This window comes from Alosa alosa, chromosome 7, assembly GCF_017589495.1.
Source record: "Alosa alosa isolate M-15738 ecotype Scorff River chromosome 7, AALO_Geno_1.1, whole genome shotgun sequence".
NCBI lineage: Eukaryota > Metazoa > Chordata > Actinopteri > Clupeiformes > Clupeidae > Alosa > Alosa alosa.
The window spans coordinates 7254345-7270483 of NC_063195.1; the positions used below are offsets into that span (position 1 = coordinate 7254345).

The window sequence follows — 16139 nt, forward strand, 5'->3', positions numbered from 1 at the left end:
TATAGGCAAAACTGTATCAGACCGATTGTAACGTTGGTAAATCTTCCATTGCACAGAATGATTTTGTAGCACGTGCAATAAAATGACAGTCGAAAAGATACAAACAGTGCTGCTATACATTTGCTTGGTATAACCGCGATTTATAGTTTTCTACAAATGCAATAAATCAAATGCCTCCATCACTCAACCAACGCTACTTGGTAACATTACCTAGGTCCTTATTGATATTACAAGATTAACATTACCTGCAGTAAAACCAAGCATGTCCGATAAACATCCTCAGATTTATTTTGGCTTCAAGAAGAAATGGGAATTACACTTCATGTGAACATCGCCCTATCCTTATTAGATGTTTATGGCGGTAAATTACAGTCCTTGTATGAAGCGCCGTTGTTTTTTCCAACCCACTTTTAACTTCCAACAAAATTACGCTCTCACTGCAACGATGCGCCCATCTAGTGGACAAATGACTACTTCGCCCAATACTGAAAAATATAGCCATGATGATGATGAATATTTATTTTGGCTTTCTTTAATCCTACTGAATTTGTAATTATGTATCGGGCCGTTCTAATACCGATAGTATGTGGGTGCCTGTGTGTGTGCATGTGTATATGTGTGCACCGCCATTTACAGGCCAATGAGTGTACAGTCACTAAATGTACACATAACCTAATTTTTAGACCCCTCCATGGATGAAATTCTACTTAAACTTGGCATACCCCTGGAGAATGCCAGGTCAATCATACACATAAATTTGGTGCAGTTCTGAACATCTTAACTGAAGATATGGGCGATTGAAGCAGAATAATATTGCATTTTTTTTATTTTTTACCGGGGGGTGGGGGTGCAAATCACAAATGAGTGATTATGAGCCAGGTTGATGTGGGCCCTTGAGACCAACATACCATAAAATATTCTTCATCCTCTGTGCCACGGTTCAGGTAGTTATTTAGGAAAAACTGTTTTTTTGCGGTTCGGGGAGGGCTGGTGGTCCCCGGGGACGAAATGAAATTTTTCCGTAAAAGTCTAGTGGGGCTACATACCCACCAAATTTCATGTACCCCGGTGGTTCGGTGTCCGGGTATCAATGACCAAAAATTCAGGAAGCAGATGACGGAAAAATTCTTGAATTTGTGTGCATGTGTGCGTGTACAAGTTTATGTTTATGTGTGTGTGTGTGTGTGTGTGTGTGTGTGTATGTTTGCTTTTGTGTGTTTGCCTCGTATGTGTGTTTGTGCATGTGCATGCGCATATTACATATGTCTACTGTGTGAGTATGTGTCATACATTATGATTACTGTAAATGTATGTGTGTGCGTGTGTATCTGTTTATGCACATGTGTGCACATGGAATGGGTTAACATGACCCCTGGAGGCAAACATACGGAAAAAAATTGTCATCCTAGGCCCTACAGTTCTCAAGATATTCGCAGAGAACTGTGTCTGCCCTACCCACCTTTCGGGGGGTCCTGTCCAGCGGGGGGGCTACAGATCAAAACGAAAAATGACGGTTCCATGCTATCCATGTGGGGGTACATGCCCACCAAATTTTGTGTACCCCGGTCTTACAATGTCCCGGGAATCCTTGTTGGTGTACGTCACTAAATGTACACATAAATTATTTTATTGTAAGGCCTCCCATGAACGAAAGTACACAAAACTTGGCATGCATTCGGAGGGTGTCATAATGATCCTACACTTTTCATTTCGTGCAGTTTTGACCTTGTCAGCCAGAGATATTGTGATGAAAACACCTAATTTTTGCTTTTAATTTTTAACTAGGTGGGCTATACATGAAATAAGTGGTAATGGGATGGGTTGACATGCCCCTTAAGACCAACATACATAAAAAGGTGGACCTCCTAGGCCCCACGGTTCTCGAGATATTCACAGAAAACTGTCTCCCGCCACCTACAGGCCAGTTGGTGTATAGTAACATAAATTCATTTATTGTGTGGCCCCCATGAGCGGAATTCCACAAAACTTGGCGTGCATACAGAGGGTGTCATAATGATCCTACACTTCCAATTTCGGTGCAGTTTTGACTATGTTAGGTCACAGATACCTTCAATTACAACACCTCATTTTTACTTTTTTGTGTTTAACTAGGTGGCTATACATGAAATGAGTGGTTATGGAATGGGTTGACATGGCCCCTTGAGATCAACATACAAAAAAAAATGGTCCTCCTAAACCCTACTGTTTTCGAGATATTCACAGAAAACTGTCTGCCCTACCCTCCTTTCGGGGGTCCAGTCCAGCGGGGGCTACAGATCAAAACGAAAAACGATGGTTCCATGCTATCCATGTGGGGTTACATGCCCACCAAGTTTCGTGGTACCCCCGGTCTTTTCAGTGTCCGGGAATCATTGGACGGAAATTTGGGCATCACGAAAAAAAAAAAAAACAAAATCTGACTAAACCTATATGACCGCCCGGCAAGTAGCCGGGCGGTCATAATAAATAGAGCTAGCATACCACAAATAGTCAGATTAAAACCAGATGGAGGAGTGTGTTGGACAGTGAGATGGCTGATCTTGTGTGTGTGTGTGTCTGTGATGATTAATATATTCAGTTACATTAACTCACACGTAAAACACAGAAATCCATCAACAGGTGAAGAGTGCGACTGGAGAGGAAGCAAATCACTTGTAATCACATGAGCAATTTTCATCCGTCAGAAGTTAGTTGTGTTAGAAACCTATTGTCAAATTTGAGGCATGTTAAGAGTTGGCTTTGAATCTATTATGCTTTTTAGTTAACGCCATATTAGGTTAAAATGTATGAAATGGCAAACTGAAACATTTTCTTGTCTAAGTTTAATCTTGATATGCTAGTGAAAATGTTGCCAATGTAACCTAAAGTAAAGCGCCTCTCTTTCTCCCTCCCTCTTAAACATGTCCCTGTTCCATACATTACAGCCTAGTAGTAGGCTAACAACAGTAAATAGGCCTAGCGAACTGCCAGCAATCAGCATAGAAAAGTAGCTTACTTCACATGTTAGGCTGTATAATATGATATAGCATTGATGGTCCTAAACCCTCCTAAAACCCATTGCGCTTGTCAAAGGTTGGCAGTGACGTCGGTGGCAGCGTTTGATTGATTGATTAGTTCACTTTTTCAACATTATTGAGTCCCTGGAGATGTGACCGGTCAGGACAGGTGTAACTTGAACTGTTTGATTATATTTTCATGATTTGATGTAGCTTACCTAATATTTAAGGCATATTGAAACAATAATAGGCTATTTTATCATAGGTTTACTTGAAATACATTTATTTTTATTCAAATACATTTCATCTTATTCTATAAACTGTTCAGATGTAGGGCCTATGTGGCTTAAATTAATTTTTGAGTTTGAGTTTGTTACAAATAAAATTCTAGCAGTTCATAACTAGCCTATTGTAGCTTATTTTAAAATAAAAATGTGGGACTTGACTTGACTTGCTTGACCCAAGCTATGACTTGAGTTGACTTGCTTGACTGTCACAAAAAATGACTTGGACTTGCTTAAGACTTGAAGTTAAGACTTTAGACTTGCTTGTGACTTGCACATGTGTGACTTACTCCCACCCACTGACACACACACACACACACTCACACACATATTAAAATCAGATGGAGTAGTCCATGAGCCACAGGGGGTCGTCACTACCACTTGGGGGGGCAAATTCTCACTATATTTTCCTGAAAGCTACATATCTCTGGAGTATAAAATGGTATGATAGCAAGTTGGATCTTGTAGCTTTGTGGCTGTACAGGCCTTCAAAGTTGACCTCTGATTTGAAAAAAAAAAGGAAATTCCGCCTATTGGCTTTTTTTGTTAAAACACTCATAAGAGCCCAGAAAATAATCCAAACCTCATTATTCCTGATGCATATGTGGTGTTTGATGTTGGCATACATATTTTGACTCATTATGTGATTTTGCTCTCCATTTTGGTTGATAAAATTCAAGATTTATGTGCAAAAAAAAGCTAATTTGAGTTTTCAGAGCAACATGTTATGGCAATACCTAAATGCAGATCTTATTGATCATTACTATTCTACCTTCCTTACTTTCAATTGCGAGTTGAAATTAAATGATGACATACATAGGTCTGCAGTACAAATGCATACGTTGCTAGGTTACGGGGACGCTGGCGAGACGTGCCGCTCCGTCTGGCATCATGTTTTTGTTTGTTTTTATGTAATGTTCGTAATTTTATGTAATGTTCTGTTATTTTTTTTGTATTTATTTGTCAAGTTAAATGTTTTCACCTTTTATTTACGTTACTTTCGATAGTTTTTGTGTTATTCTTGGTCCTTTTTTCTGGCTGATAACTAACGGTAACGTTAGTTTCTATTCGACTGGGTTGATGAGCTTGCCTTGACTAGAAGCTAGCCGTCCCTCTTCCATCTGACGCTGCACATCCTGGACTCGTCTGGATGGAAAGATTGCTCAGGGCAATGGGCCTACTCTGCGAGAGATCTGCAGCAGCCACGACCACCGAGCTGCGGCTGACCTGCGAGCTGCCATAACGTTAACATTAACGTATAGCCTCTGACGCTGGGTGCCTGCAGTCTGGATTGAGTGCTGACGGGGAGCTCTGATGGCGGCGTCGGGGGAGAAGCAACAAACGTCTTGCTAAAGCCACCGAAGCTGCTGATCAGCAGGAAGATCGCCCATCATGACTTCAGACTGTTGTTCTTCCGGTGCTCTGCTCTCCAGACTGCCAGTAGTGCTAAATCTGAGTTGGTCAGTGAAAGATCTTTGTTGGTCTTGTATTGGCAGTTTCACGCGGGTCATCATTGCCCTTGGACTTTTTCAGCCGGTTGGAAATTGGACTAATTTTAACATGATTATTATTATTTTATTTATTTATTTTCAATTTTCTGTGTTGTCTGTCTTGTATGTCTTAGTGTGTCACGGTCCGGCATCTTTTGTGTTTGTTATTTTTTTAAAAATGTTTTTGTCATGTGGTGTCAACGCTGCCGTCCGCATCTTTTGTCCGCATTTTTTGTGTTTGTTTTTTTAAAAAATGTTTTTGTCATTTGGTGTCAACGCTGGCGACTAAGCCGCTCCGTCTGGCATTTTTGTCTTATTGTCTTTTGTTTTTTGTCAATGTGTTGTATGTAGAGCTTTGGGTTGCACTTTGTGCATGTTAAATGCGCTATACTAAATAAAACTGACTTGACTTGACTTGAAATGTTTTTTAAATTGTAGCTGAAACGAGTACAAAGGATCTTTTAATCTATTCATTGAATTCATCGTCAGAACAGGAGCACAGAGGATGCCATCTCTATGGCACTTCACTCTGCCCTGTCCCACCTTGACAATAGCAACACCTATGTAAGAATGCTGTTCATTGACTTCAGCTCAGCGTTCAACACCATCATCCCCTCCAAACTGATCACCAAACTCAGTGAACTGGGCATCAATACCTCCCTCTTTAACTGGATTCTGGACTACTTGTATTGCATTCATTGTGTCTACACTTGAGATAAATAAGTTTGTTTTTTATTTTTATCACATACACATATATTGGTAGATGTTTTTTCTTTACCTTGACATGTTTCGACGTATACTTCCATCTTCATCAGAAGGTCACACGGTGGAGTAGTGTGACACATTTTTATCAGCTGATGTTACGGAGGTATGATCCACCTGTCAGTTTTTTGACAGGTGGACCACACCTGCTGTCAGTCAGCCGCCCCCCAGGACGGCACTCCAGGTATGGGAGCGCATATATGCTCCCTCATCTCTGTTCATCGTCTTTGGACTCGGCTTTCTTATTTCAATCGCCTCCTTTATCCAGCGGTGGTATCGGTTGTTCTGCTTAATGACTCTGGCATGCAGGAGGACCTCCGTAACAACATCAGCTGATAAAAACGCGTCACACTACTCCACCGTGTGACTTTCTGATGAAGACGGAAGTATACGTCGAAACATGTCAAGGTAAAGAAAACCATCTTTGGTTGGTGTATGTGATAAAAGAAAACCAAACTTATGGATTCTGGACTTCCTAACCAACAGACCTCAGTCTGTTAGGTTAGATAATCACACCTCCTCAACCATCGAACACCAGTGTACCACAGGGATGTGTGCTGAGCCCTCTCCTCTACTCCCTCTTCACCTTCGACTGCACACCTGTACATGGCTCTAACAAGTCAATGTCAAGTTTGCAGATGACACTACGGTGATTGGTCTCATCAGCAATAGCGATGAGACGGCCTACAGGGAGGAGGTCCAGCACCTAACATCGTGGTGCACTGATAACAACCTGGCTCTCAACACCAAGAAGACCAAAGAGCTCATTGTGGACTTAAGAAAGCTAGCACACACACACCCATTCTCATCAACAGGACTGAGGTGGAGCATGTCACCAGCTTCAGGTTTCTGGGTGTCCACATCTCTGAAGACCTCTCTTGGACCCTCAACACCTCTACCCTGATCAAAAAGGCTCACCAGCGTCTCTTCTTTCTGAGGTCCATCTGTCTCCTCAGATCCTGGTGAACGTCTACCGCTGCAACATCGAAAGCATCCTCACCAACTGTGTCACATAGGGATCGAACGATATGGTTTTTTCAGGGCCGATACCGATATCAATTATTACCAAAACAGGAGGCCGAAAACCGATATGTCAGTTGTCAAAAAGGGGGGTAGATAGTAAAGGCTATATGCTGCAAAAATTTAATTAAAAATTGTTTAATTATGCAAACTTTTCTTTCTTCTTTTGATACACAATTGTCTATCAACTTGCATCACTTTGCAAATGTAAATCCTGTGTATAATGTTAATCCAAGAGCTGAGTGATAGCAATTATTTTCATAGAGTAGGCCTGCACAATGGGCTATGTGCTTGTTGGACCTGTCACAAAGAGGATGCTTTGCCATCGTGTGTTTGTGTGCACGAGAGAGGGAGAGGAAGAGGTGCACGCGTGATGGCAAGTGTTACGGTTGAATAGTTTAACAAAACAGTTTTAAAATAGTTCTTAGGCTATTTAAGCATGCAATTTGTGTCCATGTGTAGGCTATAAGCTACACTTTTGAGAGCCTAAAAGGCACGTTAATAGCCAGCTCATGACGCGATTTTGTTCAGGTCGGGTTAAATTACGGTTGGCCCTGGGTGCATGTAGTTTTTTCTGACAGTCCGTTTCAAAAAGGAGCAATCAGACGTTCGCTATCGCATAATTTAGGACTTAGGTCTGTACTATGTCTGCCGAGGTGTCCCGTTATTCACAATTAACGAACAAGGTGGAGGCAGAGAACTCTCGACGCGCAGCACCCGAGTTTGTGGGCTAACTAAAACAGCATCAGTAACGTGCATCAATCGGGAATTCACTAAATGAAGGAAGTGGGATCAAAGAGACAATAGCTTACAAAGTGGTGTTTTTGTAACTTCAGTGTAGATGATTGTGATTCACTGCAACTTCAGCAATGTAGGCTACCTTCCTTACCTTCGAAAAATAGCTCCGTGAGGGCTACAGCTGAAGCCCAGTCTGCCTCAGTGAGAATCCTAAACTTTGTCTGTGTTCAGTCTTCGATCCTGATTGGCTGCATTCGTGCTAACTAACAAATCAGACGGTGTAGTGGGCGGGACAATGCTCTTGACCACAGAGTAGCAAATGCAGGGAGTGAGAGACGCTTTACAGACAAAATAGCGCGTTTTATTCTTTATCCATTTCAATATCGGCTTATCGGTGGAAAAAATGACCGATACCGATTATTATAAAAATGCTAAATATCGGCCATAATAATCGGCCAGGCCGATAATTGGTCGACCCCTAGTGTCACAGTTTGGTATGGCAACCCATGACCGGAAAGCACTGCAGAGGGTGGTGAAAACATCACCGGTTCCTCACTCCCCTCCATCGAGGACATCCAGGGCAAGCGATGCTTGCGTAAGGCGCGCATCATCAAAGACTGTTCTCACCCCAACCACAGACTGTTCACCCCACTCCCCTCCGGGAGGCGTTACAGGTCTCTCCACATCCGAACCAGCAGGTTCAGAGGAAGCTTCTTTCCTGCGGCTGTCACCCTACTGAACTCTAGCTCTGCATCCCGGTGACATCCAAAGAACTAAGCCCCCATCACCCCTGCCCCGCCTGATGCCTCCTTGCCTGTGCCTGTTGAGGTGTCCACGACCATGGCAACCTTGACAGGGACAACAAGGAGGCGGACATCCCCTAGCTCCCCCCCACAACTGCACTAGCCTATCCCACCCATCTATTTCATCCATCTATTTATTTACAAATGTACATACTGTAATTACACTTATACTGTACATAGCCATATTCTACTGCTTTTCATCCTGCACATACACTTATTATTAATACTATTGTAATGTTACTGTTTCTGCACTACAATGGTACTGTTACCACACTGCACATAGTTGTACATACTGTACATATCTGTCTATATGGTTCATACTAAATATCCATATTTATTCAGTCTTTCTGTAATATATTCTGTTAATACACTGCATATATCTATATTGTTCTTACTACTACTATAATGGTACCGCCACTACATTGCACATACCTGTACATGTTGTTCATACATTGTTCATATTACAGTACATAGCCATATTTATTCTGCTCTTATAAGGTAACTGCTAATACACTGCACATATTTATATTTAATTTATGCTACTCTAAACCACCTTCTGCAAAACAACTGTATACTGTCTACACTGCACTATATTTCTTGTCCTGTCTATGCACCACTTGCCTATACTGTGTACATCACATTGCACTTTTCTGCTTTTTTGCACTTCTGGTTAAACGCAAACTGCATTTCATTGTCTCTGTACTTGTTCTCTGCACAATGACAATAAAGTTAAATCTAATCTAATTTAATCTAAAAAATGATCTGCCTCTGCTTTGCCTCTTTACGGATCATGCTATGAATAGCAGCAGCAATGTCTGCATAAGTTGAGACATTGTTATTGACCTTCTGGACCAGAGACATTCCATCAATGATTGTTGCTGTATTATATTCATCTGGAAGATTATCTGATAGTGATGCAAGTTTCTGCAAATGCTTTGCAAGTGCTGCTTTAGAGGTTTTCATTGGTCCCCTCAGGTGTCGCCAATGACCATGGTTAAGGTCCAAGAGGGTGACAAAAGACTTCTCTCATGTCCAGTCTTTAACATGATGGTCTTGCCATGTGCCTGTGTTTTCTTTTTTGACTCATGCTCGTAAATGTCTTTAATTTTTGCTTTGTCAATGTATCATGGAATTTGTGTATCTGACTCCAGCCTCTATGTCATGATCTTTGCCTATAGTATGAGCCTGAATCAGATCATCCCTAACCTCTTGTTGCTTTGCCTGCTGTGAACTCATGTTCCTCTGAAAATGGATTGATCCAATTTCAGTTTCTGTCTCATCAGATCTAACTGTGTAGAATTTTTAAAACTGTTGTAAATGTATGTACTTGTAGATCAAGTCTTGGAAAATAGTTATTATTTCTTTTCAATGGAAATGATTTTAACATCAGATGAAGGACAATTTTAAGTATGATAATAATAATAATAATTGTACATAATGATAACAATGTGTAAAGTATGAATATTTTCACCAACCAGTTCCTCTACATCTCATTCCCACATTCTTACTAGTCAAAAGTACAACTGAAATGTATAATGTAGATCATTTTAGCACCTGTGATGCAATTACCATCATTTTCCAACTATTAGCTGCAACTTATACATTGATTTTGCAAAATTTCTTCAGCTATGAGGTTAATACACGGGGGCAGTTAATATGGTATATGGTTTTGTTTCTTTTAACTTGCATAAAACACTGTCCTGTGGCTTATACACAATGTGGCTAATACACAGGAAATTACTGTATGTATTTCATGTGCCCTGGACATTATAAAATTATAATATTTATGTTAAGCTGGGTACATGTGGTGATGTGAACAATTTTCATATGGTATTCCTTGAATGTAAAGGTAATATGTGATTGGTAATCATGATGTTTTGATCTCTTGGAATATCTCTTATGGGTAGTTTCAATAAAATACTAATTTACTGAATTTTGGGGTGTTTCCGAATAGTAAAAATAGTAAATAGTATAGCAATGCAGACCTATGTAATCATTTGTATTTCAAGTCTCTGTTGGGTGGTAGGAAGGTATAAATACATTGATTAATGAGGTAGTGGGCATTTCAATTAGTGCTGCAACACGTTGTGTCTCTGAAAACGTAGATTTGCTCATTATTACACATAAATCTTGAATTTTATCAACCAAAATGAAGGGCAAAATCACATAATGATTCAAAATATCTATGCCAACATCAAACACCACATATGCATCAGGAATAATGAGGTTTGGATTATTTTCTGGGCTCTTATGAGTGGTTTAACAAAAAAAAGCCAATAGGCGGAATTACCTTTATTCAAATCTACAGCCACAAAGCTACAAGATCCAACTTGCTATCATACCATTTTATACTCCAGAGATATGTAGCTTTCAGAAAAATATTGTGAGAATTTGCTCCCCCCAAGTGGTAGTGACACACCCCTTTTTGGGCCTGTGGCTCATGGACTAGAGGAATGTGTTGGACAGTGAGATGATTGCTGATCTGTGTGCGTGTCTGTCTTATCAGACACACACACACATCCACCACATGTGGGTGAACACACGGGTGAACACACACACACAGCCACTTTGGTGGGTAAACAAATGCTAGCATACCACAAAATTAGTGTGATTAAAACCAGATGGAATTTGGACAGTGAGATGATTTTAGATGTGTGAGTGAGTGTGATGATTAATGTATTGAGTTAATGTGGCGATGGAGGTTTTGTGTGGGTGTGTGTGTCTGTGATGATTAATGTATTGAGTTAATGTGGCGATGGACGTTTTGTGTGTGTGTCTGATAAACAGAAAACTCGCATCATAAACTCACACGCAAAACACAGAAATCCATCAACAGGTGAAAGTGAGAGAGTGCGACTGCAGAGGAAGTAAATCACTTGTAATCACATGAGTGAGTGAGAGAGAGAGAGAATTGAATTTTTTTGAATTTCAAAAACCCTTTATTACATTTGTAGCAAACCCCAGCCGGACAGTTGTAGCGTACTGATGGTTTCTTTATTTCTTTGTGAAAGTCCTGAGACCACCGTAAGAGCTATGTACAATATAATATAATAACATACAATAAGAACTTAACATGACAAACATAACAGCAATATGTTAGGTTACAGTACAATGAATAAAAAGAAAGAATAGTATCTAGCCACCTTGTTCCCGTTCCAGCTGAGTGCTAAGATTTATCCTTAAGAATCCACTTCTTTAAGCTACAAAGTAGCACCGTAAGAGCTATATGATAAGCCTATAATACAATGATATTAATTAAGAACAAACAATATAATTTAACACGATATATTAAAAGAAGGATAAAAAGAAAGAAAAGTATTTAAAAACCTTGTTCTCCGTAAGAGTCGTGTCCTTAAGCTACAATGTAGCACCGTGAGAGCTATACAAGTAGCCTTGTTCTCCATAAGAGTTACTATTCCTAAGCTACAAAGTAGCACCGTATCCAAGACTTTACTGTAGCCTAGTTCCTTTAAAAGTAAATGCATTCTAAATAATGCCGTTGCCGTAGAGACAATAACAAGCGTGCAGCCAAAGCCTTAGAATGCACCTTGTAAAATGTCTTATGTAGGCTACTGTACCAATGGAATTAAGTCAAATATAAATGATACATATGAATTGAAATTAAACAAAAACGAATAAACAACAGGTATATTTAAACAAAAACAAATAAACAAGACATGTTTTTTTACAACATTCTTGCCACAAAGTGTTTACATGATCACTGTTACGCAGGTTGAGACCCCCCTCCCCCTGTAAAACTGGCTGTATCTTGGAAAGTATTGATCTTACATTAGAGTAATTTTACAGTGTCTCCTGGGTAACATAGGTACACCTGGTAATTTTTTCAGAATCTTTTGAGACCTAAGTGCGTGGGCCCTGGTTGAACTGACGTGGAATGACCCCATTACTATGTCGTCACTAGAAGTTTGCTCAATTTTGTTTCTACGACTAACATAGATTGCCATTTTTGCTTGACTTAGGAGAAAGTTTATCAGCTGACATTTGAAACGATGTTTCCGCACATATTTAGATTGACTGTAGAACCACAAATAATGGTCTTAGCCTTACACACTGCATGAAAGCATGAAAAGTCTCTCTCACAAAACAAAATGGGCACTCTTGACCTACAACAGGATTCAACACTGTAACAAAGGCATTAACTGCAATTGCTCCATGCAGAATCCTCCATTGTAAATCCCCATTGTAATTTTTTTTGGCTAAGGGTGACTTGTATAGTGCCCTCCACTGGGGTCGAACATCTTCCCCCATTTGTAAAACAGTACACCAGGGTGTTTTCACCCTCTTGTCCAGAGACTTTTTTTTGTTAAAAGACTTCACACACAGTTTATATAAACACTTGCCAGTAGCTGCTTCTGACCCAAAAGAGACAATTGTTCAAAATGCAAGTAAGAACCAGTACAACCTGTCAAATTGAAAGATTGGGAAAAGGATCATTACAGTCTGAACTGCACAGCCCTCTGAAGTAGTCCGCCATCTGCAATTGTTCTCTTGTTGAGGCCCGCCATTTCTCAAGGAGCTGAGCTACTATTCGAATAGATCTCATCCCCAGTTGACTGGCAACTTGTTCAGCGTTAACAAGATCTGGTCCTGCTAACTTGAGTAAACCCTCCATAGTAATGACTCCAGACCTAAGAAGGCTATGTGTGATTGCGGGAAGAGACTTTTAAGGGACATATCTAAAACAGAACCATAGATGTTGCACTGTTAAAAGGGACCAAACTTTAAACAAATTACGATAAAACCCAGGGAGTTTGTTGACGTTCAATCTTTTTGGATCCATCCAAAACAAAGTTCTGTCCAGCTCCAGTCCATCAAAAGTCTGTAAAATGGCACCCACCACAGATTTCCAGCTGGAATCCAGAGGCCCCATGAGAAGACGCTGGACAAACTGCAACCGAAAGGCAGCTGTCCTACTTTGTAGGTGCACAAGTCCATGTCCACCTTCCTCTTTAGGTAGGTATAAGATGCTCTGTGGAACCCAGTGAAGTTTATCCCAGAAGAAGTCCACTAGGATTGACTGGATCCTTGACAGCAACTGTGCTGGAGGGTCCACACAAGACAACTGATGCCACCAAATTGATGCCACCAAATTATTGATAATAAGAACACGCCCCTTGTAGGATATCTTATTTAAAAGGAATTTCCATTTTATCAAGGTGATCCTTAACTTTCTCAACAGCCCCATCAAAGTTCTTTTGAATAAACATTTCATTCCCTAAAAAAACACAAGATATTTAAAACCACTCCTGGCCCAATGTAAGCCAGCTGGAAGACTTGGCTCCCCATTTAACCATGTCCCGACCAGCATAGCTAAACTTTTTGACCATTTTACTCTTGCTGAGGAAACCACATTAAAATCATCAAAAATCTTTAACACCATGTTTATGTCTCTTTGACCATTTACAAGTACTGCAACATCATCTGCATAAGCTGACAGTTTAAAAACACTTTCACATGCTGGAATTCTCACCCCCACCAGTTCTTTCCTCAGCTTCAACAAGTGGGGTTCAATTGCCAGAGTGTACAACATACCGGATAAGGCACAACCATGTCTGACCCCTCTGTGAACTTTAAAAGGAGCACCATTAACCTTTAAAATACTCTCAATGTCACAGCACCGAACTCCAAAAACCAAAGGCTGCCAGAGCACTCCACAAATAATTGTGCTCGACACGGTCAAAAGCTTTTTCTTGATCAATGGATACTAAGCCGAATTCCAGGTTAAACAGTTTACCTACATCAAATATGTCCCTGATCAATGAAATGTTGTTTTGAATCAACCTACCCGGCACACAGTATGTCTGGTGAGGATGGACAACCTGCTCCACAACTTCACTCAATCTACTAGCTAACGCTTTAGAGAGCTTTACTGAATTTATATTCAGTACAGAGGATTGACACAGGTCTTCATGATTTTATGTCATTCAAGTCCCCTTTTTTGGGGCGCTAAGTGAGTATTGCCCTTCGGCAGCTCAGTGGCAACCGCCTCCTGGCAAGACTGTCACTGAGAACAGTCAGCACATCCTCACTCACTTCTGACCAAAAGTACTTATAAAAGTCCACGGGTAGACCATCTAAACCTGGTGCCTTTTCACACTCCATACTCTGGAGGGCTCTCTGCAGCTCCTCTAGGGTCAAAGCCCTTCCAAGGACTGCATTCGCCTCTTCGGCCACCTGGGGTAGATTCTCAGTGACTGGTCATCCACCTGAATATCTGAGCTCTCACTCTTATATAGCTCTTAGTAAAAACTGACTGCTCTCTGACGTAGTTCAGCCAGATTGGACAACAGCACGCCAGCTGACAGAATATTGTCATGCCCTACAACTTCTCCTGCTGCTAAACTACAATCCTCTACACTGGCATTCGATGCTATTTTAACAGCATGACGCCGCGTAAGTTTTCCGAAACTCTCCATATCTAGGGCGGCTGCAACCAAACACAGGAAGCAGACACCCAGGTAAAGCAAGTAACAACACCAACAACAAAACCCCACGCCAGTGTTACTTATACCAACCCAAACAGAACCAACCCTTAACCCTCTAGGCGCCACGGTCGACTTTAGTCGACAAGATGCGGTACTGAATAAAATGGCCGATTTAGTCAAATAGGGTGTCATATTTCGTTCGACCTCCACTCCACTAGATGGCAGACATGTCATACGTCATCCCCGAGTCCAAAAAAGGGCATGCTTTAAACAAAACCTTCTAGCTACAGCGCATTGAATCAGTGCGTGAAATACAAGAGCTAGTGTGGGTGTGAGCCACTTTGTCAGAGCGATATTGTCAACGTCAGCGAGTATTTGCATTAGATTATCGTCTAATGGCATCAAAAAAGTTTACCCGAAATGAAGTGTTGGGTCTTCTATTCGCGGACACTGATTCTGAAGGGGAATATCTGCCTTCAGAAAATGACGGTGATTCGTTTAGTGAGGCTTCAGATGCGTCCCTGCCTTGCAATGATGCAGCTGGACAAAGTGAGAGTTTACTCCATAGTTTAGCTTACACCAAGCACAAACGTTGAATCGTTTGTCCAATGTCACTGGTGGGAATAATGTTTCACAGGTTCGGAGTGTTCATCGGGAAGTTAGCAGGGTTTTAGTGGTGTGGCGAACGAGGCTGGAGGTAGCCTAATGTAGCGCTAGCTTCTGTCTTCTGAACGTGTGCCTCCGCAATCGCGGCGACAGTACCGTGGTGGAGCCTTTGTCTAATGGGGTATGTTAGACGAGGTCGAAGTGCTCATAGGACAGTTAGGGGGGAACGTAGAGGCAGTGTAGGGAGTCGCAATGAGAATGACAGTAGGCCTAGTCCGAGCTGCGCAAATTCTCTCCACTCGATGCGAGCGCGAGGCAGATCTGGCCATGCTGCTCGCAACAGGAGCAGAGGTGGTGACACTGGGCAGGAGAGCCATTAGGCCATGCATAGTCTATCACAAGATGATGGGAATGCCGGCCTTGTATGGATAGGATATGGATAGTCGTTATTTCTACAGCAAAAGGCCTGCTACAAAAAAAAAAAAACCATTGTCAGCCATTTATTAGTAATGATTTACACTGTTGATTATCTATTTCCCTGACCATTTAGGACATATAAGAAAAAAAAAAAAAAAAACAACAAAAAGAAAACAAATACTAACATTGTCTCTTGTCTTGTCTCGTCATCTCACTCCTGATCTGTGCCTTGCCGTGGCAAGTGAGCTTTTGAGCTAAACAGGTCTTGTCTACTTGTGTTTGTGTTTCATCTGAATAATATATATGTGCCCCATACATGGAATCAGAGTGCCTACTGTATGTAGTAAATGGAAAATCTCTACAGCAAAAGGCGCCTACCGCTACATGCATTTGGTTTGTTTCTGCCATTTATTAGTAATGATTTACATAGTTTGTTTACTACTTAGTATTTACCTGAGCATTCAGTATTGTGCAATATAGCATACAGAAGGTGAGGGACATTTTGGGGGGAAAGAAGTGGTGCATTTTATCATTCAAACATGCGACTTTTCATGAAAATTCTATAATCCAAGATGGC

At 41.0% G+C, this 16139-nt stretch overlaps 1 protein-coding gene and 1 long non-coding RNA gene across 2 annotated transcripts in view; one reads left to right on the plus strand and one right to left on the minus strand.

Annotated features, from left to right (window-relative positions):
• LOC125297715 (flocculation protein FLO11-like) overlaps window positions 1-16139 on the plus strand; it is a 46748-nt gene that overhangs the window by 26361 nt on the left and 4248 nt on the right. The gene's annotated exons all lie outside the window — the stretch shown is intronic.
• On the minus strand, window positions 11037-11591 carry LOC125297442. Its single transcript, XR_007194028.1, has 3 exons — window positions 11421-11591; window positions 11237-11328; window positions 11037-11124 (listed from the first exon to the last, which is right to left on the minus strand). It is a non-coding gene; the product is annotated as an uncharacterized LOC125297442 (long non-coding RNA).